The sequence below is a fragment of the Nicotiana attenuata genome, unplaced genomic scaffold (assembly GCF_001879085.1).
Source record: "Nicotiana attenuata strain UT unplaced genomic scaffold, NIATTr2, whole genome shotgun sequence".
NCBI classification, from domain to species: domain Eukaryota; kingdom Viridiplantae; phylum Streptophyta; class Magnoliopsida; order Solanales; family Solanaceae; genus Nicotiana; species Nicotiana attenuata.
In genome coordinates, this window is record NW_017672059.1 from 176,362 (window position 1) to 203,876 (window position 27,515).

Here is a 27,515-nt window from a genome sequence, read left to right on the forward strand (position 1 = left end):
GAACCTCAGTTGCATGTGCCTACTGTTGTCGCTACTGCTCCGCCCGTAGCTATTTTGACTTCTTCATCCGTTCCTACTACCGTAACTTCCCGTGCTGAAATTGGTTCTTCTAGTGGAAGTAGGGCAACTAAACAAGTTACCATTGAGATTCCTGCAGATGGTAACCTTTTGAAGAAATCAGGCCAGGCTGACGTGTGGTTGAAACCACTGATAGGCCCAGTTGAGAAGTCTAACTGGAAAGTCATAGCTCTCTAACGTGGATGAACAATATTGTGCATTCATCCTTTTCGTGCTGATGCGACACCAACTCTTGTTTCTTCCCTATTCGACCTCCGAGCAGGCTTGTCGAGGAAACCGGTTAGCGTATTTGTCAACCATGCCTCAAGTAATTTTTTCACTGCCGGTGGTTCTTCTTCTGTCGTGGATGTAGAGGCGCCCTTTTCGTGCGAGGTCGTGATTGGGAGGTAAAGGCGAGTTGTTTCGCCTGGGAGAGGTGTTTGGTCTTATATCCACACCCTCCGTTTCCTCTATTTCGATGATGGTGTTGAGGAGATTGGCGGTGAGATCGGCTATCGCATTTCTCTTTTCCTCTCCATTGCCTGCCATGTCAAATTTGTGCAAGCAACGAGATACGAGATCTTGCAAAATTTTGTGCGTTTTTCGTTTTTTTTAGATCTAGAAAAAACTAAAATTTTTAACTAGAAAATCCCCACAACGGCGCCAAAATTATTTGACCAAAAAGTGTTAAACATTTTTGTTAAACTAATTAAATAAATAATAATGGTTAAATTCTAGTTAAATATAACAAATCTTAGATCCAAGATTGATGGATAGTAATAGTCCAGAAATCGCATTTAAAGCTATTAAATGCTAAAAGGATGTTTAATGATATTGTTATGAATGAATGAGGGGATAAGGACAAGCAATAAATATGATAAATAGCAATAACTGTAAATAGAGGGAATAATTCACCCAAATGTATAACAAGGTTGATGATTCTCCCTCTGACAATGATGTAACTTAACTTAACGTGGGAATATCAAATACTTTATCGAATCTGTTTTGGGAAAGCTTGGAATAAACAGCAAATCGAATCTTGTGTAAAGATAATGTTTTGAGAGTCGATAGAGAGAGCTTATCAAGATAAAAAATTACATGCCTCTTCTTTCTCTCTCTATTCCTACTTATATGGGACATATCCCTTACCTACTAAAAGTACAAATACACAGAATATTCCTTTAAAATATCTTATTGCTAAACTAGCCGTTTTGGCCGATCTGAGTACTCGACCTCGACATTAGCTGCTCGGCTCGCCAGTGTTGCTTCTTAAACACGACCTCGGCCTAACTGATTCTCGATTGCCTTATTTCAGGAGGTCCCCTTGATCATATTTTGACTCATACAGTTAGTGCCTTCGCCCATCGAGGTTGTTTTTGGACAAGCTCGGTGGGCGAACTTCCCCAGTTGCAATTTTGAAAAATCTGAGCACGTTGGCCGAGGAGTAACCCTTTTGTGGTGAGGTGATGGCGTGGCACATCAAGAGCCACACTTGACCGTTACATCAGTTCGAAATGACATCATTTTATCATGCGTCATTATGGCGCATGTTCCCAAAACGTTACGCCGTTTCCCGCGCCTCTTCCGTTTCGAAATTAATGAGGCGGCGTTTGGGATTTCTCGATCAGGGTGCCCATATTCTTATAAATAGGGATGGTTATTTCTCATTTGAGCTGTTGCATTTCTAGAGCTTTTGAAACCCAAGTTTTGCCTTCTTTAAATTTCCTGCGTCTGTGTTTTCTTTCTCCCTTTAGCGTTTTCTGCCATTGTCATCTTTTTCACTTTTGCATTTCATTTTCGCATATAATAAGAAAAATGGCTAGTGCTTCTTCTGATCCTGTAACATTGGCTGTGGACATCCCTCCTCATGAAGAAGGAGAAGCCATGGTAGAAGACGAGAATTTCCCCACCGTGGATGAGATAATTCCACGTTCGGGGAAGGCTAGGAAGACTTCAAGAACCCACCTGAGGGTGAACCTGAACCCATCGTTTCTGAGATGGATGCGACGGCGATTGCTGCATTTAGGTCTAAGTGGCGAATCCCGGCCTACGTTGAACTTATCCCTGCTGGTAGTGATGTAGTACAAGTACATCGCCCAGGGTACTGCACATTTAACGCGTACTCGTTCATTGTCGGTCATACACTTCCTCTTCCTTCCTTGGTGGAGGTTTTTTGCCGTTTTTACGGTGTGTGCCTGGCTCAGCTCTCTCCGTACATATACAACTTTTTCCTTATGCTTATCAAGTACGCGGAGCTGGCCAAGCGTGGTATTTCTCTCCGCCATTCGCCCCAAGTTTTCATAGGGTCACGATGATTCACATGCGCCATCACGGAACCAATTGATTGGTGGTGAAGATGGACGATAAAACTAATCGCCATTTTTGGGCCAATTTCTTTTACGTGAAGACAGAGTACGTGGTATCGAACCCTAGCGGATTCCCCGAGGAGTAGAACTTTGCTCGTAAGTGTTTTTCTCCCAAATGACTTCGTTATTTATTTTTGGCGATCTGATCGTTCTCCTTATTTTTTTGCAGCCGAGAGGGATCCTCCTTCGCCACTCGTTGACATTCGCGATTGGGTGAGTCAGATTTTGCCTCACACGATGGTTATTCGCGAGTGGTCGCAATTTAATGAGAGGTTTGTGCGTAGGCCTACGGCCGGTGAGTCACCTTGCTTTGACCTTAATAATTTTGACCTTTGTATCGTCCTTTTTGTCCTTCTGTTTCTTATTTATCTTTCTTCGTTGGTAGCACTACAAGAAAGTATGGAATTTGCAATAATTTTTTAGCAACAACTATAGTGTTGTTGGCAAAATGAACAAATAGCAACAACCTCACAAAGTTGTTGCTAAATCATATCATTTTTAAACACAAACTTTTTCTTGTTAGCAAATATTATGATATTGTTGCTATATTCTATTATTTAGATAATTAATTTTAAATTAAAAAATTGGCAACAACTTTTTGCGACAATCACAATGTTGTTGGCTTATTGTGATAAGTGACAACAACTTGAAAAAATTGTTGCTATTATCATAGGACTTTTAGCAACGTTTGATTCATTGTTACCAACCACTACATTGAAGAGTTGTACCAAAAGCAATGTCAATTATACTGTGTACTTGGCTTTATCCAATTCCTTCACATTTTAATTTGCTACCTGTAATAGCATTGTCCTTTCATTTTGGCCATCTACACTGACGGAGCTACCAAGAATCATATCTTTGACACCGTTGTCAAATTGCTCTCTGTTTCCTTTTGTAATTGTAATGTCAATTGCTCTCTACTTCAAAGACTACTCCCCAACATTCTGCGATTCGATGACGCCATTACTCTTTCAAAATTCTTTTTTGTCAAAGACGAATCCAGCTAATTCATTAGCCATGAATTTGAAATTTTTGAAGAGAACTAGCGGAAGATTTTGGCAAAAATTGAAAGAAAAGGAGCTTCGATATAAACATTGACCCCGCTCGCTGCAAAAAGGTACGTTTTTCATCAATTTTTCTGGAATAGCAGCTGAAATTTAGTTCTCTGATTTCCTCATTAGTTGCAGATGTAAATATGGCTTAAAATAAATTAATGAGATTTTCCTTTGATATTGGCAACAATAAATTTGTATTGTTGGCAATACACTTTATTTTTGCCTACAAAATAGGTGGGTTGTGGCCTAAAACTTAGCAAATTTTTTCCAGTTTTCCGCCAAAATCAAACGCGGTAAAATTTTCTCTTGTTAATCACTTTTTCCGGATTTTTAGCCCACTATTTTAGTTGCTTTGGGTAAGTTTTTGCTGCCATATTTTATTTGAAAACATACTAGTTTTAAAATACAATAAATTAGAAATAATTTATATTTGGTATAACCCTTAATTGTCTCAACAAGTTCTGTTCACGCCTTTATTTTCTGAACAGGTTTGGTTAGTGGCCTAAGATTTAGCTTAGTATTTTTCAACTTTCCGCCCAAAGAAAAGCGGCAAACTAGTTTTTTCTTTTTAATTATATTTTCCTTAATCCTTAGCCTATTTCAGTTACCATTCTAGCAAGGTTTTCTCCTTTATTATTCTACAGCTCTGAGCAATTGGTTCTGGTCTATTCTTTTCTTCATTATTTCTCGTCTACAACGTCTGGTGAGTCTTGCTGATTACTATTTATCTATAGTGAGTTCCTTCGCTTGTATCACTGTTCGTTCAATTTATATGCTGTTATTTTTACTGTATTTTAGTATAGAGTCTTTCTCTGACCTTTTCTTTATTTATTTTTTTGCTAAATTGACAGCAAAAAAATTGTGGGACAGTTAATATTTTATATTTTTGTAGGTTATTATATGATGGATAAAAGTTGGATACTTCTTAGGAATATGGCATTACCAGAATACTTGAATGGCATGGAACAATTTTTAAACTTTGCATTTTCAAATCCTAATGTTGGTTTAAGAATTCAATGTCCATGCACTAACTGTAACCATGTGCGTAGGTAAACACGGGAAGAAGTGAAAATAGATTTACTTAGGTAGGGTATAGATCCAACATATAATAGGTGGATTCATCATGGTGAGTCGGATTCATCCTCAGATGATGAAATAAATTCTAGTGAAAATTCAGATTTAGGAAATGATGATGCTGTCACTTTCGAGATGTTGCATGACATCTATCACGGTGTTCCTATAGGTAATATAACTCATGATCCGTCTGATGAGTCGGTTGAGTCTAGATACGAAGAACCTAATGCAGAAGCTAAGAGTTTTTATCGGTTGTTAAAGGATGCAGAGCAGAAGTTATATCCAGATTGTGAAAAGTTCTCGAAGCTCTCTTTTGTAATGCGCCTTTTTCAAATGAAGTGCTTGCATGGTTGGAGTAATACTTCATTAGACTCTTTGTTAAAACTATTAAGTGATGCCTTTCCCTTCCTAATTCTATTTATGAAGTTCAAAAGATTATTAAAGATTTGGGTCTAGATTATGTGAAAATAGATGCTTGTGTTAATAATTGCATCTTATATAGAAAGGAATATGCGGATCTTGAGCAATGTCCTAAATGTGGTGAGAAAAGATGGATAGTATGGAAAGGAGGAGAAGATGACAATGAGGTTGCTTCAAGTAAATTGAATAAGAGAAAGAAAGGAATTCCTAGAAAAATTCTTAGATACTTTCCTTTGATCCCAAGATTACAACGATTGTTTATGACTAAACGAACCGCAGAAGATATGAAGTGGCATAAAAATAAGCGAGTTGATGATGGAGTATTAAGGCATCCAGCTGACTCACTTACATGGAAAACTTTTGATGAGAAGCATTTGGATTTGGCATCAGACCCACGTAATGTAAGACTTGGACTTGCTTCGGATGGTTTTAATCCTTTTGGTTCCATGAGTAATGCCTATAGTATGTGGCCAGTATTTTTGATTCCGTATAATCTTCCCTCATGGCTATGCATGAAACAGTCTAATATTTTGTTATCCTTGCTTATTCCTGGCCAAAAAAGCCCTGGTAGGGATATAGATGCGTATCTCCAACCTTTGGTTGATGATTTAAAAAAAGTTATGGGAGGATGAAATTGAGACTTATGATGTTTTTAAGCAACAAAATTTTCAATTGTGTTCTTTGTTGTGGACAATTAATGACTTTCCAGCATATGCCATGTTGTCCGATTGGAGCACAAAAGGTAAATTTGCTTGTCCAGTTTGTCATGTAAATACTTTCTCCATTTACTCGAAATATGGTCGAAAGCATTGCTATATGGGTCATCGTAGGTTCTTGGAAATAAATCATCCTTATCGTCGGACCAAAAGTTCTTCTGATAACACAAGGGAAGAAAGACCTGCACCACAAGCATTGAGTGGAGATGATGTGCTTGCACAACTAAATACATCCTTTCAAGGATCCATGGGCGACAACACAAGAAAAAGAAAATGAGATACAGAAAGACATGACAACTGAAAAAAGAAAAGTATATTCTTTGAACTCCCATATTGGAGGACTGTATTGTTGAGACATAATTTGGATGTAATGCATATTAAAAAAATATTAGTGAAAGCGTGATAGGAATGTTGTTGGATATTGACGGAAAAACAAAGTACACATTAAAATCTCGATTGGACATACAAGAAATGAGAATCAAAAAGCGTCTTCATCCAATAAAAAATGGGGATAAGTACATACTTCCTCCTGCTAGTTATACAATGTCCAAAACTGAGAAGATTAAATTCTATCAACTCATCAAAGATGTCAAATTTTCTGATGCTTATGCTTCTAGCATTAGTCGTTGTGTCAATGTTAAGGAAGCTAGACTTTTTGGACTCAAATGTCACGATCACCATGTTCTTTTCAAGCGTATCTTTCCACTTATCATCAAAAGGATTTTGCCAAAGGATGCATATGATCCGTTAATTGAATTGTCATTATTCTTTAGTGATTTATGCGCTAAAGAGTTGCATATGGATAAGTTAGATAAAATAGATAAAAGTATATGGGTGACAGTTTGCAAACTAGAACGTATATTCCTACCATTCTTCTTTGATGTCATGGTTCATTTGGAAATCCATTTAGCAAAGGAGGCAAAGGAGGGTGGTCCTGTTCAATTTCGATGGATGTATTTCATCGAGAGGTTAGATTTTTACAACTTTAAATTTTTCTTTTAGTTGAAATTTGCTCGAAACTAATATATCTTTACTTAACAGAATGTTGCGCACATTAAAAGGTTATGTATGCAACATGGCTCGCCCAGAAGGGTCAATTGCTGAGGGCTATCTTGCAGAGGAATGCATGGCATTCTATTCCAAATATTTGGCTGATATGGCGACAAAGGGAAATTGCCCGGATAGGAATTCTAATTCTTCCAACATGGATCCTAATGGTTTATCTGTATTCAACTGTCATGGCAAGCCATTTGGAGGGGGTGATCGGACAAAATTGAATAATCTTGAAATCAAGCAAGCACATTTTTACATCATCCAAAATTGTGCAAAAATTGGCCCTTTTAAAGTAAAAAGTATTTCACTTAGTTTACATTCTTTTCTTCTTATGTAATCTTTCAATGACTATCTTGTAAGGTTTTTTCATTTTATTTTAATTTTCACCATCTATAGGGAACATTTATAAATATTAACAAAGGAGAATAATAGAAATGTTGCCAAGAGGCACAAGGAGGAATTTTCTTTATGGTTTCAAAAAAGGGTAACTTATATAATTCAATGTTGGTTGATATTTATTTAGGACAATTCATAAATTTTATTTTTAAGTAGTACTAATATTTGTTAATTTGTAATTAATACGTCCTACAATTAAAAGATAACGGGGACAGTCGAATTACTGATCAATTGCTAGCTTTGGCAAGAGGTCCAGATTTACGAGTTGAATGCCATAATGGATATGTTTGGAATGGTTTTAGGTTTCGAACAATGGCATCTGAGAAATTTCTAAAAACTGAAAATAGTGGTGTAGTTGTAAAGAGTGATGAATATACAGGAAAATACTGATTATTATGGAAATATAAGAAGAATATTAGAAATCCAATATTTGGACAAAAATTCAGTGATATTATTCTAATGTGACTGGTTTGAAGTTCCGCTGCATGGTTGAAGTCAAAGTAGAGGTTACCAAAAGGATGAATATGATTCATATGTGTGGATGTGACACGACTTCATTACACAAACGATCCATTTATTCGAGGATCACAAGCTCAATCTGTGTGTTATGTTAAACATGATCAAAATGAGAATTGGAATGCAGTGGTCAGGGTAAGACCGCGAAACTTGTATGATCTACCCGAACAAGATGATGAAACAGAACCTTATCAATTAACTAACCTAGTTGAAAGGAAAGAGCAAAATCTTCAAGTAGAATCAGACACTGATATGATTAGAATACAAAGAGAAGATATTGATGGATTGCGTGTTGAAGCACCTTCTCTCAATAATGCGGAAGAAATAGACTTAGAAGTTGTAGATGAATCGGATCATGAAGATAGTGATGACTCAACAGATGAAGAATATTTATCTGAGGATGAACATGATGAAAAAGAGGATGATGATTGGCTGTGAGGATGAATGTGATTTCCCCACCTTGCCCAAATGGTTAACTTTCCTTTCCGCTTCTCTTTTTATTTCTTTATTATGTTTGTTACTATTTAACTTCATTTAATATTTAGAATGTTTAGCTTCATCCCATGCCAAATACTGAGTCAAAATATATCAGAATACATGATTTTATATCTAACAATCGTTATTTAGTCACTGTATTTGTTTATTTTTACTTAAATAGTTTGTTTGGGCATACACCTTAATCAATAGTTATGTTTTTGGATAAATTATTTTCTTATTGACAATATGTGCAATGTTCTGCCTTCACTTCTACTTTCAACTAGTTCTAGTACAATTCTTTTTATTATGTCTTGCAGACTATCATGATGACAAATGCGCATGTTTCTGCTAGTGCTGAATCTTCTGGAGTAATTTCAAACCCACAACCACGTGAGTTGATTCATTTAGTAAAAGGTAGCTTTGAGAAATATCATACTTGTATAACTTAGTAGAAACAGACTTTTTATGCCTTCAAATTTGGTAATAAATTCTTATAAAGATTAGGATTTAATTATTTGAGTAATTGATTTATTTTTAGTCACTTTGAGTGAAGTATGATAATAATATATACTTTAAATCATAAGCTTTTTTGAACTACTAATCTTTTAAATTTCCTCATGCATTCCAAGTAGAATTTACAGTAGGTTGTTAGTTGCTATTTATTGTATAAACATTCATTTTGTAGAGGAAGAGAAATTGTTCTTCATCTATTTGTGGATTATAGATCACATCTTTATATTATTTGTAAATTATAATTACTTTGGAAGTTGAAGTTTGTAAGGACTTCATATGAAAAATACCATGCCTAGGTCGATACGTCTATTTTTTTTCTATAGAGTATTTTTCTCATTGATGAATTGATGTTGAAGTTTTCTGGAGTCTTTTATTTTAATATTCTTATGCATTGCTGAAGGACAAATGAGAAAGGGAAGGGGGAAGACTAGTGGGTTTTCAATCCAAAAGAAACGCAAAAATAATCCCACTGGAAAGCTGGAGGTGATTATTGTGACGACCCGACCCGTCGTCTCATGTGTTACCGCTCCGTTTCTCCCATTTTATGCTTTTTCATGTTTCATTATCGGTATGTGGTGTGTTAGAGTTAGATTTGGATTGGTTTTGATAAGGAATGAGACACTTAGTCTCTTTTAAGAAGGCTTAAGTTGGAAAAGTCAACCGGACGTTGAATTATGAGTTAGAGGGTTCGGATGTGATTTTCGGTGATTTGGTTAGCTTCGGGGGATGATTTGTGACTTAGGAGCGTGATCGGAATTAATTTTGGAGGTCCGGTGTAGAATTAGGCTTGACTTGGCGAAGTTAGTATTTTGGCGAGTTCTGGCTGATGGGTGAGATTTTGATCCGAGAGTCAGAATCAAATTTCGAGAGTTGCAGTAGCTTAGTTAGGTGATTTTGGATGTGTGTGCAAAATTTCAGGTCATTCGGAGGTGTTTCGGTCGGGTTTTTGATCAAATGCGTGTTTCGGAAGTTTTTGAAGAACTTAGGCTTGAATCCGATGTGATTTAGTGGTTTTGGCATTGTTTGATGTGTTTTGATGATTGGAACAAGTTTGAATGAGGTTTTAGGATGTATTGGTGCTTTTGGTTGAGGTCCCGGGGGCCTCGGGGTGAGTTCGGATGGCTAAACGGAGAGTTTTTGGGGTTGTTGCATGTTTCATATTGCTGGTATTTGGTGTTTTCGCACCTGCGGCTATTGGACCGCAGGTGCGGTCTTGCAGAAGCGAGCTGGGCCTCGCAGAAGCGGAATTTTGGGACCTTGTCTGAGTCCGCAGGAGCGGAAGATTTGACCGCATAGGCGATCCCGCTGAAGCGAATTAGGGACCGCAGAAGCGGTGGGTGCCTTAAGTGAAAAGTCCGCAGAAGCGGACGTGGACCGCATATGCGGAAGTCGCAGAAGCGGTAATATATCCGCAGAAGCGGAATGGCTGGCAGTTAAGTGAGATTTATCTTCTTCGCGAATTTTTTTGAAAGAACAACATTTTGGACTCCGAACCTTGAGAGCTTTGAGGCGATTTTGAAAAGGGTTTCGAGGGCTTTAATCAGGTATGGATTCTTGGACTTAGAATACGATTTTATGGTGTAAAAACATGGATTTAGACTGAATAATCAAGGAATCAAAGGTGAAAAATGGTGGTTTAAGGCTTGAACTTAAGAGAGTTTAAAATAGGGATTTGAGGGGTCAATTGGACTCCGATTTTGGTAAATTTGATATGTATGGACTCGTGGCGAGGCGAGGAATCCGGTGATGTGAATTTTGTGATTTATCGAGAAATGGGCCCGGGGCTCGGGTTTTGCTAGTTTCGAGATTATTGCATTTTTTTATTGTTTTCGATTGGGTATTGTCCCATTGGCATATTGTGATGTATTCGCTCTGTTGTTGGATAGATTCGACGCGCGTGGAGACCGGTTTGAGGGGCAAAGGCGTCGCGAGCTAGAGATTTCACCGGTTCGAGGTGAGTAATGATTGTAAATGATATCCTGAGGGTTTGAAACCCCGGATTTGCACCCATAGTGCTACATTGAGGTGACTTGCACGCCGGATAGAGAGCGTGGGGTAGAGCACCGTTGGGGATTGTGACTTGGTCCGTCCCGGTTGTTGATTTTACCGCGTATTTCACTATGACTTGTTGTTTTGCACTATGACTTGGGCTTATTGCCATACTTGGGGCTTATTGCCGACTGTTTGAACTCCTTGTGAGCTATCATCACTGTTTTCCTCACTATTTGAAATATTATTAGAACTCAGTCCATTTGAATGACACTGTTTCATGAACTCAGCTATATTTTTACTCAACCTTGAGTTTTAACTGATATTTGAACTATTGTTTCAGCTGAGCATTATTGTTTCTTTTACTGATGCCCGAGGGGATTAAGATTATTTTTGGACTGATTGAGGCCAAGGGCCATATGTGAGGATATGTTGAGTGATGTGAGGAGGTTTGCAGGCCTCATGTTGATTTGTACAGGCTTTCAGGCCTTATGATGATATAGCGCTTGGGCTGTAGGAGCCCCTCCGGAGTCTGCACCCCCACAATGAGCGCGGTACCCATCTAGAGCGGATAAATTTTAGACAGTGGTAACAATTGCACTGTTATACGCGTTCTGGTCAGGTAACAAAGACTGACCAGTCAGGTAACAATGACTGACCAGTGGTAACAATGGCACTGTAATACGCGTTTTGGGGTAACAATGGCTGACCGGTCAGGTAACAATGACTGACCAGGAACATAAATCATGTCTGAGGGGCCGGAACTGTTTTTGAGATATTGCCGAGGGGCGAACTTTAATGTGCTCATCTTGCATATTTACTTGTCTTTTTACCTGTTATACTGTGGTAATTGTGCCCGAGGGACGGATTTTTCGGTGCTTATCAGCACTAACTGTTTTGAAATCGTTTTCGTAATTATTAAAAAGACCATTTTCAAAAGAGATTTGAACTGAGCCAAGGTATTTATAAAGATATCACAGATTTCACTGTTTTTCTCAGAAAATTGTACCCGGCTTCTATACAGCATGTTGGTTGCTTTACGTGATTTCTTGCTGCTCAGTTATTATTTACTTTTATTACTCACTGAGTTGGAGTACTCACTTTACTCCCTGCACCTTGCGTGCATATGCAGGTATTTGTTCACCCGGTAGCGGGTTTTGAGTTGGTTGAAGATTTGGCTATCGTAGCTGAGCAAGGTCACCACCAGCGTTCGCGGCACCGGATTCCTTCCTTTGATTCTAAATTCTATTCTGTATATTAGTGGCCTTGTAGTCGTATTGAGACTCCTCTAGATGCTCGTGACTTGTGACACCCCGATTAGGGCTGTGTTCGGTTGTAATCTGTTAATCAATATCATTAAGTCGTATCTTGCTGTTCATTTGTGTTTAACTATTTTGAAAGAGTCAAGTTGGGTTAGTTGGCTGGCCTTGTCTTCACGAGAGGCGCCATCACGACCAGTGCGGGGTTTGGGTCGTGACAAGTTGGTATCAGAGCCTAGGTTACTAGGTCTCACGAATCATGAGCATGTTTAGTAGAGTCTTGCGGATCGGTACGGAAACGTCTGTATTTATCCTCGAGAGGCTGCAGAACCTTTAGGAAAACTTCACATTTTTGAATTCTTATCGTGCGTCCTTGATTCAGCTTGAAAAGAAACTCTTGAAAATTCCTTCCACACGTCTGTATACGCATACGAGCGCTCAGTATTATATGTGCCTCGATGTTTTGTGATTCCCCGACCAAGGGGCGAGATATGATCTTCGTGAGTATGTTGGGCCAATCTGGAGGACTTGAGGCCGGATCTTTGCCTATGGCTTGAGCACCGAGGTGCTGATTGTGCGAGCAAGTGTTTTGAACCTTCATGTTCGGTATTGTCCCTATTAGCCGGAATGGCGGTTGGATATCCATGTGATGAGTATGTTAGTACTGCGAGATGTGTCTATATGACTTGGTAGTGACGAAGAAGTCTGCTGGTTAATAGATGAGTTGTTAAGCGTTCGTTTCCTATTGTGATTTGATGTGTGGCCCGAGTATGGGCGTGTGAAGAATATTATCGTGTCTCCTAGTTAGGGAGTGTAGTGCATTTCATGTGGTGGTATGAGTTCAGACCCAGGAAAGACTAAATGACTGTGTAATGGATATGATGGTGGAAGGTATGCTGAAATACTAAATTGAGGCGAAGCAGGTGGGTTATCTCCTGCGGAGTGTTCTTAAGTGGTATGATCCTTATGTGTATGTTAGAAGATCTCATGTGTAATTGAAGGGTACGTGTTGAAATTCGAAAAATTCAGGTCGCTTAAGAGAATGGACTCAACTGATGTGGGGATGAATACGAGGTTGCAGAGGATTACAGTACTAGACGATCTGTGTTTTCACAACTAGTAGATGATTTGAGTTTAATCTCACTATGATATTGCGGCATCATTAGAGTAAAAGTGTTATGAGTTGTTGAGTGTGTCCTGATATATGGCTTCGAGCCAAGTTGGGGAGGTTGCTATTGATTAGCTGATTGCACGGGCATGTGCTATGTTGACTTCAGTTGGAGCGTGCGGGCGAGCCAGCTATGGCTAGAGTAAAAGGAAAAAATTTGACAAAGGTTATATTATGTTCCATAGGATATGAGAATCACGGAATGTCTAGAGTTGTTGTTGGTAAAGAATGCTCGGTGCATAGAGCAGGAAGTTGCTTGGTTGTATTGGGATGAGGATCTCATTTTTGAGGTATCGGAGTGCCAATAAGGTACGAGTGGTTCTGTTCGTTAAGTCAGGTAATTTGCAGTTTGAATAAGAGTGAATGACTCTCGAGAATGGTTTTATCGTGTTCAAGATTCTACATGTAACAACCATGTGTTTTAAGGTCGTGTATATGGGCAGAGACTGTGTTTTCATTGGAAAAGGTCAAGACTTGTGGTATTTTTATGTTGATTATGGGAACCTATGTATCGGTATCTGGAAAGTAATGGTAACGAATTCAGATTCGCAGGAAGTTCTTCAAAGTAAAGTACTCTGGAATGTGGTATTTCTGGGAACATTTGAGAGAGTATTCAGTGGCTTATGGGTCTTAGACAGTGTGGTCTTGTGCTTGGGTCTCGTGTAGTGAGCCTGGGTTGAGGAACTGTGGTGCTACAGCAAGAGGGAATATCAAGCTGATGATGAATCATAAGGGAAATCAGATAGATGGGATAGATTGATAGTAGACCGAATCGGTATGGTAAGGATATGATTAATTCTTCGTATGTGTTCGAGGTAATGAGCCCTTACAGGTACTGTGCAGCAAAGCTTTTGAGTTCTGACAGCTTGCTTAGCTTGGTTTGGATAGCAGGATTCAGTCCTGACGGTTTAGCTTGTACAAATGGAATTGGGAGAGAATTCTTGTTGGGTTTCACCGTGGTTTGAAGATGTGTATATCTTCCATGGGCATGCGAAGCATGGAATGTGTAATGATTCTTCTTCTAGATGGGACTGATGGGAGTTCTCGACTAGTTGAGTACGTAGATGTTTATGGCTAGGAAGGGAGATGGAGTTCTCATGTTATCCTAGGGTGGTATGGTATATGCAGTATGTTGTAGAGGATTGAGATTCGTGTGTGTGAGGTTACGGTGCAGTTCTGAATGGAGAGTCATTAAATTCTTAAGCAGCACGGGCAGTTTCAGATGATTAGGGTGAATGATCTTCAGATGACTAAGGAAATGGTATTGCTAACCATAGTAATTTGACGAGGGTATATGTTTCCGAAAAAGGGCAATGTGATTAAGTTGATGGCACTTCGGTAGTATTGTGGCGCTTTCTTGTTAGGTCAATTGCCGATATCTGATTTCGTTTGATGGCACAGGGGAAATTTTAGAATATCTTTCGTGGAGTGATTGGGGAACTTGAGGTGTGATATGTATTCATACGGCGGAATTCGGGACCAGGTATGGTGATTCGTGTGCTATATGGAGTTGGAGACTGGGAGTTTTCAGGTACAGACTATGTAGTGGTTGTGGATCGTGTGTATTGGTACCGTTAGCGGCTATTGGGATTTGGAGGCCCGAGTGGATCTATCTTTGCTTGGTATGTTAGATTTTGGATATGATGTTGGGGTGTGGACTGGCTGTCTCAGTGTTGGGTTATTCTAGACTATTGCGCTATAGGCTATGCCGAAAAAATGCCACGGGTTGAGTGGCGAGGTGCATCGGACTATGTTCTAGCAGAGTGGCTTGTATTCCAAAGACCAGTGGAGGGCTGGGGAGGACTGCTTTTCTCAATTGGGCTTTCGTGATGGATGCCAGTGCAGAGGTTTCTACCATTGGTTCAGTTCCGATATTGAGGGACTTTTCGGATGCATTTCTTGTGGTCGGGTATGTCGCCGGGCGAGGTTGTGGATTTTGATAGTGATTTGGTGCCGGGCACCATATCGTACGGCTCCGGCAGGAGTTGTAGTAGTGGAGGGAGCAGCTTCAGGCTCCTTGGTTATGAGTTCGTGGGCAGGCTGATGTGGCTATGTAATTAGCTTAAGTTGTTATTCTATGTTGTGAGACGTTATGATTTGTTGAATATGGGCACATGTGGTGCGGTTCTATTGGGGATTCATAGTGAAAGTCGAGCGGGAAGAGTAACTGGATGTTGCTCGGTAAATGGAGTGTTGGTTATGACCTATCGGGTTGCGTGTCGTATGTCATTTGTTTCACCGTGGGTGTGATGAATTGCTTTGGTTTCAGACATCAAATTGTGCGTGGTTGTCGATTTTGAGCAAAGTGACTTGAGGTGCTTCATGTGTAACAGTGTTTGGATAGGATCGAGCATTGTAGCGAGGCTACGTGGAGATATGACCTTTCGGGGTAGATTCATGTGTTCTATTCTATGATGTGAGACGGGGTCTTAGCCTTGTGTTGTGATGGTACTGATGAGCTTGAGGTACAACTCCTTCGTCTGAGTCATTTTTCATGATTTGAGTATGTTCCGGCCGTTTCTTATTGGTGCGCGTATTATGCAAGTTGTGGCTTAGGCCTGTATTGAGGTGTCATATCACCAGAGTGGTGTGTTGGATTCGAGGTGATCGTTAGGGTCATTAATGAATACGAACAAATTTGATTTCAGCTTGTTGGAAGAATAATATCGAGGTTTGGCTCGGAAATCTGTTATGGTATTAGTCAAAAGGGAAGTGGCTTCATGAATGGTTGATCTGAGAAATGGTTACGGTTTGCTGCGTGTTTCATTTATCGTCGCAGTATATGAAAGTGTTGGAATAAGACTTTAGCTAATAAGAGGTTTTCTATCGGTATTTTGTTTTTGTAGGCAACTGCTGTGAATAGAAGTTATCGTTTCGAATGTTTGGATTGTGTGGTATATCATATGATTTCACCTGAGGTTGCAGGTATGGGTTATTAAAGCTAGTTCGGGTTATTCTGAACATAGACGTGAGGTTCTGATCTTGTGTATGATTTCAGAAGGTGCAATGTGGATCTACGGTTATGGTCTAGATGAATTGTGAGATTTCAGCCATGTTGTGTTATCGGACCTATGCGAGATAGGGTGACGTGCGATCACCCCGGGTATATGCTTGGTAAGGTCATTCAGCTAATGGTTGGCTTCTAGTACAACTCTGGGTACGCTCGAGGACGAGCGTTTGTTTAAGTTGGGGAGGATGTGACGACCCGACCCGTCGTCTCATGTGTTACCACTCTATTTCCCGCATTTTATGCTTCTTCATGTTTCGTTATCGGTATGTGGTGTGTTAGAGTTGATTTGGATTGGTTTTGATAAGGAATGAGACACTTAGTCTCTTTTAAGAAGGCTTAAGTTGGAAAAGTCAACCGGACGTTGACTTATGAGTTAGAGGGTTCGGATATGATTTTCGTTGATTTGGTTAGCTTCGGGGGATGATTTGTGACTTAGGAGCGTGATCGGAATTGATTTTGGAGGTCCGGTGTAGAATTAGGCTTGAATTGGCGAAGTTAGTATTTTGGCGAGTTCCGGCTGATAGGTGAGATTTTGATCCGAGAGTCAGAATGAAATTTCAAGAGTTGCAGTAGCTTCGTTAGGTGATTTTGGATGTGTGAGCAAAATTTCAGGTCATTCGGAGGTGTTTCGGTCGGGTTTTTGATCAAATGCGTGTTTCGGAAGTTTTTGAAGAACTTAGGCTTGAATCCGATGTGATTTAGTGGTTTTGGCGTTGTTTGATGTGTTTTGATGATTGGAACAAGTTTGAATGAGGTTTTAGGATGTATTGGTGCTTTTGGTTGAGGTCCCGGGGGCCTCGGGGTAAGTTCGGATGGCTAAACGGAGAGTTTTTGGAGTTGTTACATGTTTCATATTGCTGGTATCTGGTGTTTTAGCACCTGCGGCTATTGGACTGCAGGTGCGGTCTCGCAGAAGCGAGCTGGGCCTCGTAGAAGCGGAATTTTGGGACCTTGTCTGAGTCCGCATGAGCGGAAGATTTGACCGAATAGGCGGTCCCGCTGAAGCGAATTAGGGACCGCAGAAGCGGTGGGTGCCTTAAGTGAAAAGTCCGCAGAAGCGGACGTGGACCGCATATGCGGAAGTCGCAGAAGTGGTAATATATCCGCAGAAGCGGAATGGCTGGCAGTTAAGTGAGATTTATCTTCTTCGCGAATTTTTTTGAAAGAACAACATTTTGGACTCCGAACCTTGAGAGCTTTGAGGCGATTTTGAAAAGGGTTTCGAGGGCTTTAATCAGGTATGGATTCTTGGACTTAGAATACGATTTTATGGTGTAAAAACATGGATTTAGACTGAATAATCAAGGAATCAAAGGTCAAAAATGGTGGTTTAGGGCTTGAACTTAAGAGAGTTTAAAATAGGGATTTGAGGGGTCAATTGGACTCCGATTTTGGTAAATTTGATATGTATGGACTCGTGGCGAGGCGAGGAATCGGGTGATGTGAATTTTGTGATTTATCGAAAAGTGGGCCCGGGGCTCGGGTTTTGCTAGTTTCGAGATTATTATATTTTTTTATTGTTTTCGATTGGGTATTGTCCCATTGGCATATTGTGATGTATTCGCTCTGTTGTTGGATAGATTNCTCCACAACTCGTTGGGTAAGTAATCCTAACATCGTTTCCTCATTAATTACTTACCCAACGAGTTGTGGAGGAAAGGGAACTTGAATTTCGTCTATGGAGGATTTGAGAGAGAGGTTCGTGTGAAGAAGATGGCAAAATCCCGTAATGGCTACTGTTTTAGGCTTTTAAAATAACTGGGCAAAATTGTTCATCGCGTTCGTGACACCCCGGTCGCGTTCGCGATGAAGAAAAATGGGCAGGCATCGCGTTCGCGTGAAGGGGAAGGCGAACACGTAGAAGAAAATGCTGGGGGTCTGGGCAGGCTTATACGCGAACGCGAGGGAGGCTCGCGAACGCGATGAAGGACAGTTGGGGTTCCAGATATTGGCCTATGCGTTCGCGAGACTGGTATGCGAACGCGAAGAAGGGGGGGCAAGGGAAGCTATGCGAACGCGTGGCCTTTCACGCGAACGCGAAGAAGGCTGGGGTACAAGGCATCACGAACGCGGGACAAGGTCGCGTTCGCGTAGAACAATAGACCTGTGCAGAAATTGGAAAAAATCTGCTAACTTTTCTAAGGGTAAAACACCCCGAACCACCTCCGAAATACTCCCGAGGCCTCGGGGCTCCCAACCAAACACACACACTAACTCAATATCATCCTACGAACTTGCTCGAGCGATCAAATCGCTAAAATAACATCAAAATCAAAGAATCAATCCCCAAAACTCATAATTTTCATTTCAAAGTTCATAAACCTTCAACTTTAGCTATTTAGGTCTGAAACACGTCAATCGACGTTTGATTTCGACCAAATTTCACAGGAAGCGCTTAACGCATATTTAAGACCTGTACCGGGCGTCGGAACCAAAATACGAGCCTGATACCTATATTTTCTAACTCATTTTCATTTCCATTTTTCCTTATAAATTTCAGAAAACAATTTATCAGAAAAATTCTTTTACCGGGGTTCTGGACCTGGGATTTCGACTCCGGGCACATGCCCGAGTCCCATATTTTTCTACGGACCTCCCAGGACCGTCACATCACGGGTCCGGGTTCGTTTACCCAAAATGTTGACCAAAGTCAACTATATCAATATTAATATCATAATTCACCAAATTTTTCACAGAATTCATATATTTTAACATAAAAATTTTCCGGCTTTGCGCCCGGAGTGCGCACGCAAATCGAGGCAACCAAAAGTGAGGTTCTCAAGGCCTCGGAAGCGCGGAAAAAGGGAGAACCACGGTGATGACCCTTTGGGTCGTCACAAGTAGTGTGACGACCCGACCCGTCGTCTCATGTGTTACCACTCCGTTTTCCCTATTTTTATGCTTCTTCATGTTTCGTTATTGGTATGTGGTGTGTTAGAGTTGATTTGGATTGGTTTTGATAAGGAATGAGACACTTGATCTCATTTAAGAAGGCTTAATTGGAAAAGTCAACCGGACGTCGAGTTATGAGTTAGAGGGTTCGGATGTGATTTTCGGTGATTTGGTTAGCTTCGGGGGATGATTTGTGACTTAGGAGCGTGATCGGAATTGATTTTGGAGGTACGGTGTAGAATTAGGCTTGAATTGGCGAAGTTAGTATTTTGGCGAGTTCCGGCTGTTGGGTGAGATTTTGATCCGAGAGTCAGAATGAAATTTCGAGAGTTGCAGTAGCTTCGTTAGGTGATTTTGGATGTGTGTGCAAAATTTCAGGTCATTCGGAGGTGTTTCGGTCGGGTTTTTGATCAAATGCGTGTTTCGGAAGTTTTTGAAGAACTTAGGCTTGAATCCGATGTGATTTAGTGGTTTTGGCGTTGTTTGATGTGTTTTGATGATTGGAACAAGTTTGAATGAGGTTTTAGGATGTATTGGTGCTTTTGGTTGAGGTCTCGGGGTGAGTTCGGATGGTTAAACGGAGAGTTTTTGGAGTTGTTGCATGTTTCATATTGCTGGTATCTGGTGTTTTCGCACCTGCGGCTATTGCACCGCAGGTGCGGTCTCGCAGAAGCGAGCTGGGCCTCGCAGAAGCGGAAGTATGGGACCTTGTCTGAGTCCGCAGGAGCGGAAGATTTGACCGCATAGGCGGTCCCGCTGAAGCGAATTAGGGACCGCAGCAGTGGTGGGTGCCTTAAGTGAAAAGTCCGCAGAAGCGGACGTGGACCGCATATACGGAAGTCGCAGAAGCGGTAATATATCCGCAGAAGCGGAATGGCTGGCAGTTAAGTGAGATTTATCTTCTTCGCGAATTTCTTTTGAAAGAATAACATTTTGGACTCCGAACCTTGAGAGCTTTGAGGCGATTTTGAAGAGGGTTTCGAGGGCTTTAATCAGGTATGGATTCTTGGACTTAGAATACGATTTTATGGTGTAAAAACATGGATTTAGACTGAATAATCAATGAATCAAAGGTCAAAAATGGTGGTTTAGGGCTTGAACTTAAGAGAGTTTAAAATAGGGATTTGAGGGGTCAATTGGACTCCGATTTTGGTAAATTTGATATGTATGGACTCGTGGCGAGGCGAGGAATCCGGTGATGTGAATTTTGTGATTTATCGAGAAGTGGGCCCAGGGCTCGGGTTTTGCTAGTTTCGAGATTATTGCTATTTTTTTGATTGTTTTCGATTGGGTATTGCCCCATTGGCATATTGTGATGTATTCGCTCTGTTGTTGGATAGATTCGACGCGCATGGAGGCCGGTTTGAGGGGCAAAGGCGTCGCGAGCTAGAGATTTCACCGGTTCGAGGTGAGTAATGATTGTAAATGATATCCTGAGGGTTTGAAACCCCGGATTTGCACCCATAGTGCTACATTGAGGTGACTTGCACGCCGGATAGAGAGCGTGGGGTAGAGCACCGTTGGGGATTGTGACTTGGTCCGTCCCGGTTGTTGATTTTACCGCGTATTTCACTATGACTTGCTATTTTGCAGTATGACTTGGGCTTATTGCCATACTTGGGGCTTATTGCCGACTGTTTGAACTCCTTGTGAGCTATCATCACTGTTTTCCTTACTATTTGAAATATTATTAGAACTCAATCCATTTGAATTACACTGTTTCATGAACTCAGCTATATTTTTACTCAACCTTGAGTTTTAACTGATATTTGAACTATTGTTTGAGCTGAGCATTATTGTTTTTTTTACTGATGCCCGAGGGGCTTAAGATTATTTTTGGACTGATTGAGGCCGAGGGCCATATGTGAGGATATGTTGAGTGATGTGAGAAGGCTTTCAGGCCTCGAGTGATATGTGAGGAGGCTTTCAGGCCTCGAGTGATATGTGAGGAGGCTTTCAGGCCTCGAGCGATATGTGAGGAGGCTTCCAGGCCTCGAGTGTATTGTGAGAAGGCTTTCAAGCCTCATGTTGATACGTACAGGCTTTCAGGCCTTATGATGATATAGCGCTTGGGCTGTAGGAGCCCCTTCGGAGTCTGCACCCCCACAGTGAGCGCGGGTACCCATCTAGAGCGGATAAATTTTAGACAGTGGTAATAATGGCACTGTTATACGCGTTTTGGTCAGGTAACAATTACTGACCAGTCAGGTAACAATGACTGACCAGTGGTAACAATGGCACTGTAATACGTGTTTTGGTCAGGTAACAATGGCTGACCGGTCAGGTAACAATGACTGACCAGGAACACAAATCATGCCCGAGGGGCCGGAACTGTTTTGAGATATTGCCCGAGGGTCGAACTATGATGTGCTCATCTTGCATATTTACTTGTCTTTTTACCTGTTATACTGTGGTAATTGTGCCCGAGGGGCGGATTTTTCTGTGCTTATCAGCACTAACTGTTTTGAAATCGTTTTCGTAATTATTGAAAAGACCATTTTCAAAAGAGATTTGAACTGAGCCAAGGTATTTATAAAGATATCACAGATTTCACTGTTTTCTCAGAAAAATTGTACCCGGCTTCTATACAGCATGTTGGTTGCTTTACGTGATTTCTTGCTGCTCAGTAATTATTTACTTTTATTACTCACTGAGTTGGAGTACTCACTTTACTCCCTGCACCTTGCGTGCAGATGCAGGTATTTGTTCACCCGGTAGCGGGTTTTGAGCTGGTTGAAGATTTGGCTATCGTAGCTGAGCAAGGTCACCGCCAGCGTTCGCGGCACCGGATTCCTTCCTTTGATTCTAAGTTCTATTCTGTATATTACTAGCCTTGTAGTCGTATTGAGACTCCTCTAGATGCTCGTGACTTGTGACACCCCGGTTAGGGCTGTGTTGGGTTGTAATCTGTTAATCAATATCATTAAGTCGTATCTTGCCGTTCATTTGTGTTTAACTATTTTGAAAGAGTCGAGTTGGGTTAGTTGGCTGGCCTTGTCTTCACGAGAGGCAACATCACGACCAATGCGGGGTTTGGGTCGTGACAATTATTCTACCCGATCGAACAGTAGTAGTTGGTCCTAGAGCTAATAATTTTGTTACTGAGCTTTCAGTTACAGTTGACCAGAATGCTAAGCATGATGTCAAAACTTGGAAGAAAGTTTCTGATCTAGCAAAAGAAAGGATTGCTGCTCATATGCTGGTATTCTTTGTATATCTTAAGTTCATAGTTTTTTGTTCTTGAATGAGTAGTATTCAACCAAATGGCATATTTAGTAACATTTGCCCATTATAGTAGTAGTATGTATAAAGAACAGTAGGCACATTTTAATCTAATGGTTCCAGCTTTGAAATCCGTTATTATATGTTCCACATACAAATCTATTTGGTTGCTAGTAGAGTTTTAGGTAACAAAACTATCACTTCTAATATTTTGATTTGAGTGCAGGACGCCTTTGAAATTTCAGACACACAACACACTAGGGATACTATCCTTCATACAACTAATTATTTGTATTGATATCATCGTAGTAGGCTCCATGATCATTTCAAGAAATTTGCTACAAAGGAGGAACGATTGCAAAACATACCAGAAGATGTCACTAAAGTTGAATGGAAATTCTGGGTGGACTATTTTCAATCTGATCCTTTCAAGGTAATTAAATGAAATATGCGCAAAGCTATTATTTAGCTAAAAGAATTCTGAAAAATATCTACGTCAACAAGGGAAATTACAAAAAAACTAAGAAAGCAACCTATGAAATGGAACTTGAATTCTCATGACCAGATCCAAAGTCTTGTTTATTTCTTATTTTACTTTTTATACTTGAATTATAGGATATATCATTAATTCATATTCAATGTAGATAATGAGTGCTAGAAACAAAATAAATAACGCAAAATAAGGAATTAATCATATTTGCGGTAGAAAATCCTTCGAGGCAATCTCCTTTGAAGAGGTGAGATATGTCTTATTTAATGGATTTAGTAATTCTTTCTTCAACAACGTAATTTGATTTAATTTGTAAGAGAGATGCAATCACCAGAAAAGAGCCAAACTTTCAGAAACTTTGGGAGAAAACTCACATGAAAAATGGTCATTGGGTCAAAGATGCCGCTGCTGCATTCAATGTATATACAAAACTCTAATCTTTAATCATATGATATGAGTTTATTGAAACAAATATTGAAAGCTAAAGCTTGTATGTCTTGTTTGTAGGATAAAGTGAATGAATTGGTTGCAAAGCAAATTCAAGAAACAGAAGAGGGTACTGATATGGACCCTATTGTTAATGCGTCCTTTATGAAAATTGTCGGAGAAAAGTCAGGCTATTACCGCGGCCAAGGATCGGGACTTAAGCTAACAAATAAGCGATCCATGCAAGGTCTTCAAGAGAAACTGATAGCACAAAAAAAGAGGTGGAAGAAGAACGTCATAAACGAGAGAGTGTAATCTAAACTTAAATAAGTGCAAGAGCAACTTGAAGAGGAGCGGAAAAATCTAGAAGTCATGAAAGCTCGTTTAGGAGTCATGGAAGCCCGTGTAGGACGTGAGCAGAAAATGTTAAAAGAGGGCATGGTGGGACTTGCATCCCTTATACAAAGTTCCAGGTATTCATTTAGTATAAGCACGAAAGTTTCTGTAGGTTCCTTATGAAGACCAAATAGTTATTCTATAAATCTTTTGAGCTAAATCAGAAGTTGTAGCATGTAACAATGATTCGCGTGTTATATCTTTGAACATTTCTAGTGTTCCTCTGTTTGGTATCATTCCACCTAAAATTGGTCTTTTAGACAAACTTGAAAACCTTATTATGTTTGGCGATAACTTAATTGGTACACCCCCTTTTAGATATATCCAAGCTTTCTTCTATCAAATACATTTCTCACGACCCAAGTTCGCCCTCCGTGAACAGTCGTGATGGAACCTAGTCCCTACGACTAGGTAAGCCTAACAAATGCGGAAAAGAAAAAACTACGGAAAGAAAACAATTAAAAACCGAGATAACAAAATAAAACAGTGTTTAAGATGTCGCCCGGCATATAATAGTTCAAGAATCTCAACCTAACACTCCCAAAATCCGGAACCCCATGAATCACAAGCTAAGAGTACATAAAAGGCTCTAACTCCTGCAATGTCTATCAACAAGGAAGATACAGAAGGGCTATACTAGTACAGAGAATAAAAAGGAACTCCTCGATCTGCGGACGCGGCAGATATACCTCGAAGTCTCTACAGAAGCGCCTCGCCTCAAGGGTAATAAGACTGAGTGGAAGTACCTGGATCTGCACACGCAAAAATATATGCAGGAAAGGGCATGAGTACACCACAGCAGTACCCAGTAAGTGCTAAGCCTAACCTCGATCGAGTAGTGACGAGGAAGGTCAGGGCCCTACCGGTCATATACAATAATATATAAGGAAGATGAGCAGTAGTAAAGAAATGCAGATAATGAGAGAAACAACAACCACAACCAAGGCAAATAATCACAGAAGGTATACAACTCAACATAGAGATAACAACCAAGGGGTCTACCAGGATCCCGTCCTGTAGCCCCAAAAGTAAATAATCAGTGGATCTCCCGGGTGCTGTCCCGTAGTCCATATCACTGTGCAGGGGGATCTACCGGAATACCACATCGGTAGATCCAAATAAACAGACAAGGGGGATCTACAGGGAACCGCCCGTAGTCCCAATGTAAACACGCAGCAACAACACAAGAATAATCAACTCAATTAAATTTAATATCAAAATAGACAGATAATTCTAACCTAGCATGCTGCACAGAGTTCAGATAAGGCAGTTTGAGCAAGTAGGCAATTTAGTCATTTAGGCATGCTTTCCTACGCTAACAGTAAGCTCAAGGTTGAAGTAGTGTAAACAGTGAAGAAAAATACGAAATTATAGATACTTAAATGAAAAACACAATTTTCAACAATCAGCGCAAGTGCGCGCTCGTCACCTCACGTACAAGGCATTTCGAATATCACAGTACCAAATCCTAAGGGTAAGGCTGTATTCTGGGCCGGGCCCGGGCCTAAATGGGCTAAATGGGCCAGGCTAAACGGGCATGGGCTTAGCGGTCCCGGGCTCTGGCGGTCCCGGGCTTCATGGGCTCAACGGGTGGAACCAGCCTATGATGGGCCAAAGCCCACATGGTCCTGGGCTAAATGGGCCGGGCTTGCGGGCCCATACGGGCCTAACGGGCTTTTTTATTTCTGGGCTATTTTTTTTTAAATTTTTTTTGTTTAAGGAAATGTATTGTAAACCATATATGTATATACTAATATAAATTGCTCTTATACATGGCTATAAAAATATATGTAGTATATATAATATAGAAACCTAATTATTAAAGTGCTTGAAGAAAAAGTAAAATAACAAAACAATAGTAAAACTAAATTATCATGCATAATAAATTAATAACAAAGTAAAACATTAAGCATAAATACGTCTAATAATTTTAAAATAACACAAATTGTCGAAAAATCTTAAAGACGAATTTCCGGATAAATACGCTCAAGACAATACTTTATATGCCTCCTTAAAATGCCTGTGGTACACCCTGAACAAAAATTTAAGACTCTTCCACAGTTCTTGCACTTTAATATTTGGCCTTCTTCATTTTCTTCAAGCACTTCAAAGTGTTGCGAAACAAATAAGCGCACTCTTTCCGAACGAGGCATGACTTAACTTGAAATTTGAGATTGAGACTTGAAGCCTTGAAAATTGGAGATTGAGAGATTGAGAGAAATTTAGATTGAGAAATGAGTATTGAGTATTGAAATGAAGAAGAGGGAGGGGGGTATTTATAGTTTTAGAGAAGGTTAGTTTGGTAAATTGAAAAAGAAAAAAAAAAGAAAAAAATAGGCTATTTGTGCAATATGACCGTTGGCAATGGTCATTGGGGGTGGGGCCCTCCTTTTGAAAAATCTTGTAATGTTTTGTAGTATATATAGTATGTTAGTATATATCTATATATATATATAGTATATAGTATATATAGTATACTATACTATATATAGTATGTTATGTATATATATTTCCAAATATAATTTCTTGTAATGTTTTGTAGTATATATAGTATGTTAGTATATATAGTATATATATATGTAGTATATATATATATATATATATATATATATATATATATATACTACATATATATATATATATGTAGTATATATATATACTATACTATAGTATATATAGTATGTTATGTATATATATATTTCCTTATATAATTTCTTGTAGTATATATAGTGTGTTATGTATATATATTATAGCTTATAAAGAATTGCAAGTTAAAGACAAAAAAATATTGCAAAGAGATATTCAAGGGAATGTCTTATAATTTTTATTACCAAAAATGGCATATCTTTCTTGGTCTTCTTCCCCCCAATGGAATGAGCACAACAAGGTACTAATACCACCATTAAAAGGAAAAAAAACTAAAGAAGATGTGCCAAAGTACAAGTTACACCATAATCTACATTGTATCTCTAACAAATCTCATAAATCCTTCAAGGTTCGGAGGAGGTTCCGTTGGTGGTGGCGGAAAAGAAGCTTGTTCATCACCGCTTCTGGGCGAAGCAGCATCCTCCGCAAGTTCCGCTATCATTTCTTCATAAGCTTCGTCTATCTCCGGTTGTGATTCTGCAAGTCCAAAGTTTCTTCTTTCCGAGCGGATCCAATCTCTGAATAGTACTGATTTTTCCAAGCTCTCCCTCATAGACGCTCTATGATCACCTATTTGAAGTCTTACTTGACTGAAAGCGCTCTCTGATGCAACTGTTGAAGCTTGAATAGATAAAATATCCCGAGCCATCCTTGCAAGAACCGGAAAATGTTTTTCCCTTGCCTTCCACCATTCCAAAAGATCAAAGGTGCCGTCTGGATTCTCCTTTTCAAGTCCCTGCGACAAATAAACTTGAAGCTCATTTAGATGTGAAGTCTCATCAAAATTATCACCTTGAGAACCCCTAAACTCCGTCCAAGATTTAAGTGCTTTTAGGCCCGCAGCTCTTTTAGACGATTGTGAACTAGACGAAGTAGGGGGTTGGAACATTTGGCCTAGCATTATCTAACGCAAGTTGATAAGCATTATAAATTGTTTGAGCATTTATTTTAATTGAGGCTTTTGCCTCTGCAAGTGTAAAAAATTCCTCAACTGAAAGATCTAAAGCCTTATAAATATTTGAGTACCAAAAGTGAGGACCTCCTAATTTCATTGTAGGATTTAACATTGCAGCAACACCATAAATAGGGGGGATAGGGAAAAAATATTTTTTAAACTTTTCTTTCATTGCATTTATAGCAAGTTTATAAATTTTCCCACCCTCCGAAAATTCAACAAACAAATCACATAGTGCTGCAATATAAACTAAACAATTTGAAATAGTAGGATAATATTGTCCAGAAAATGCATTTGTAGCAATTTGAAAATGTTCTAAAAAATCTATAAGAATTTTGACATTCGTCCAATCTTGATTTGTAAGGATTTCATCATCATCCTCACCACCAACACGAGCATTAAACGTTGCATTAATTGGG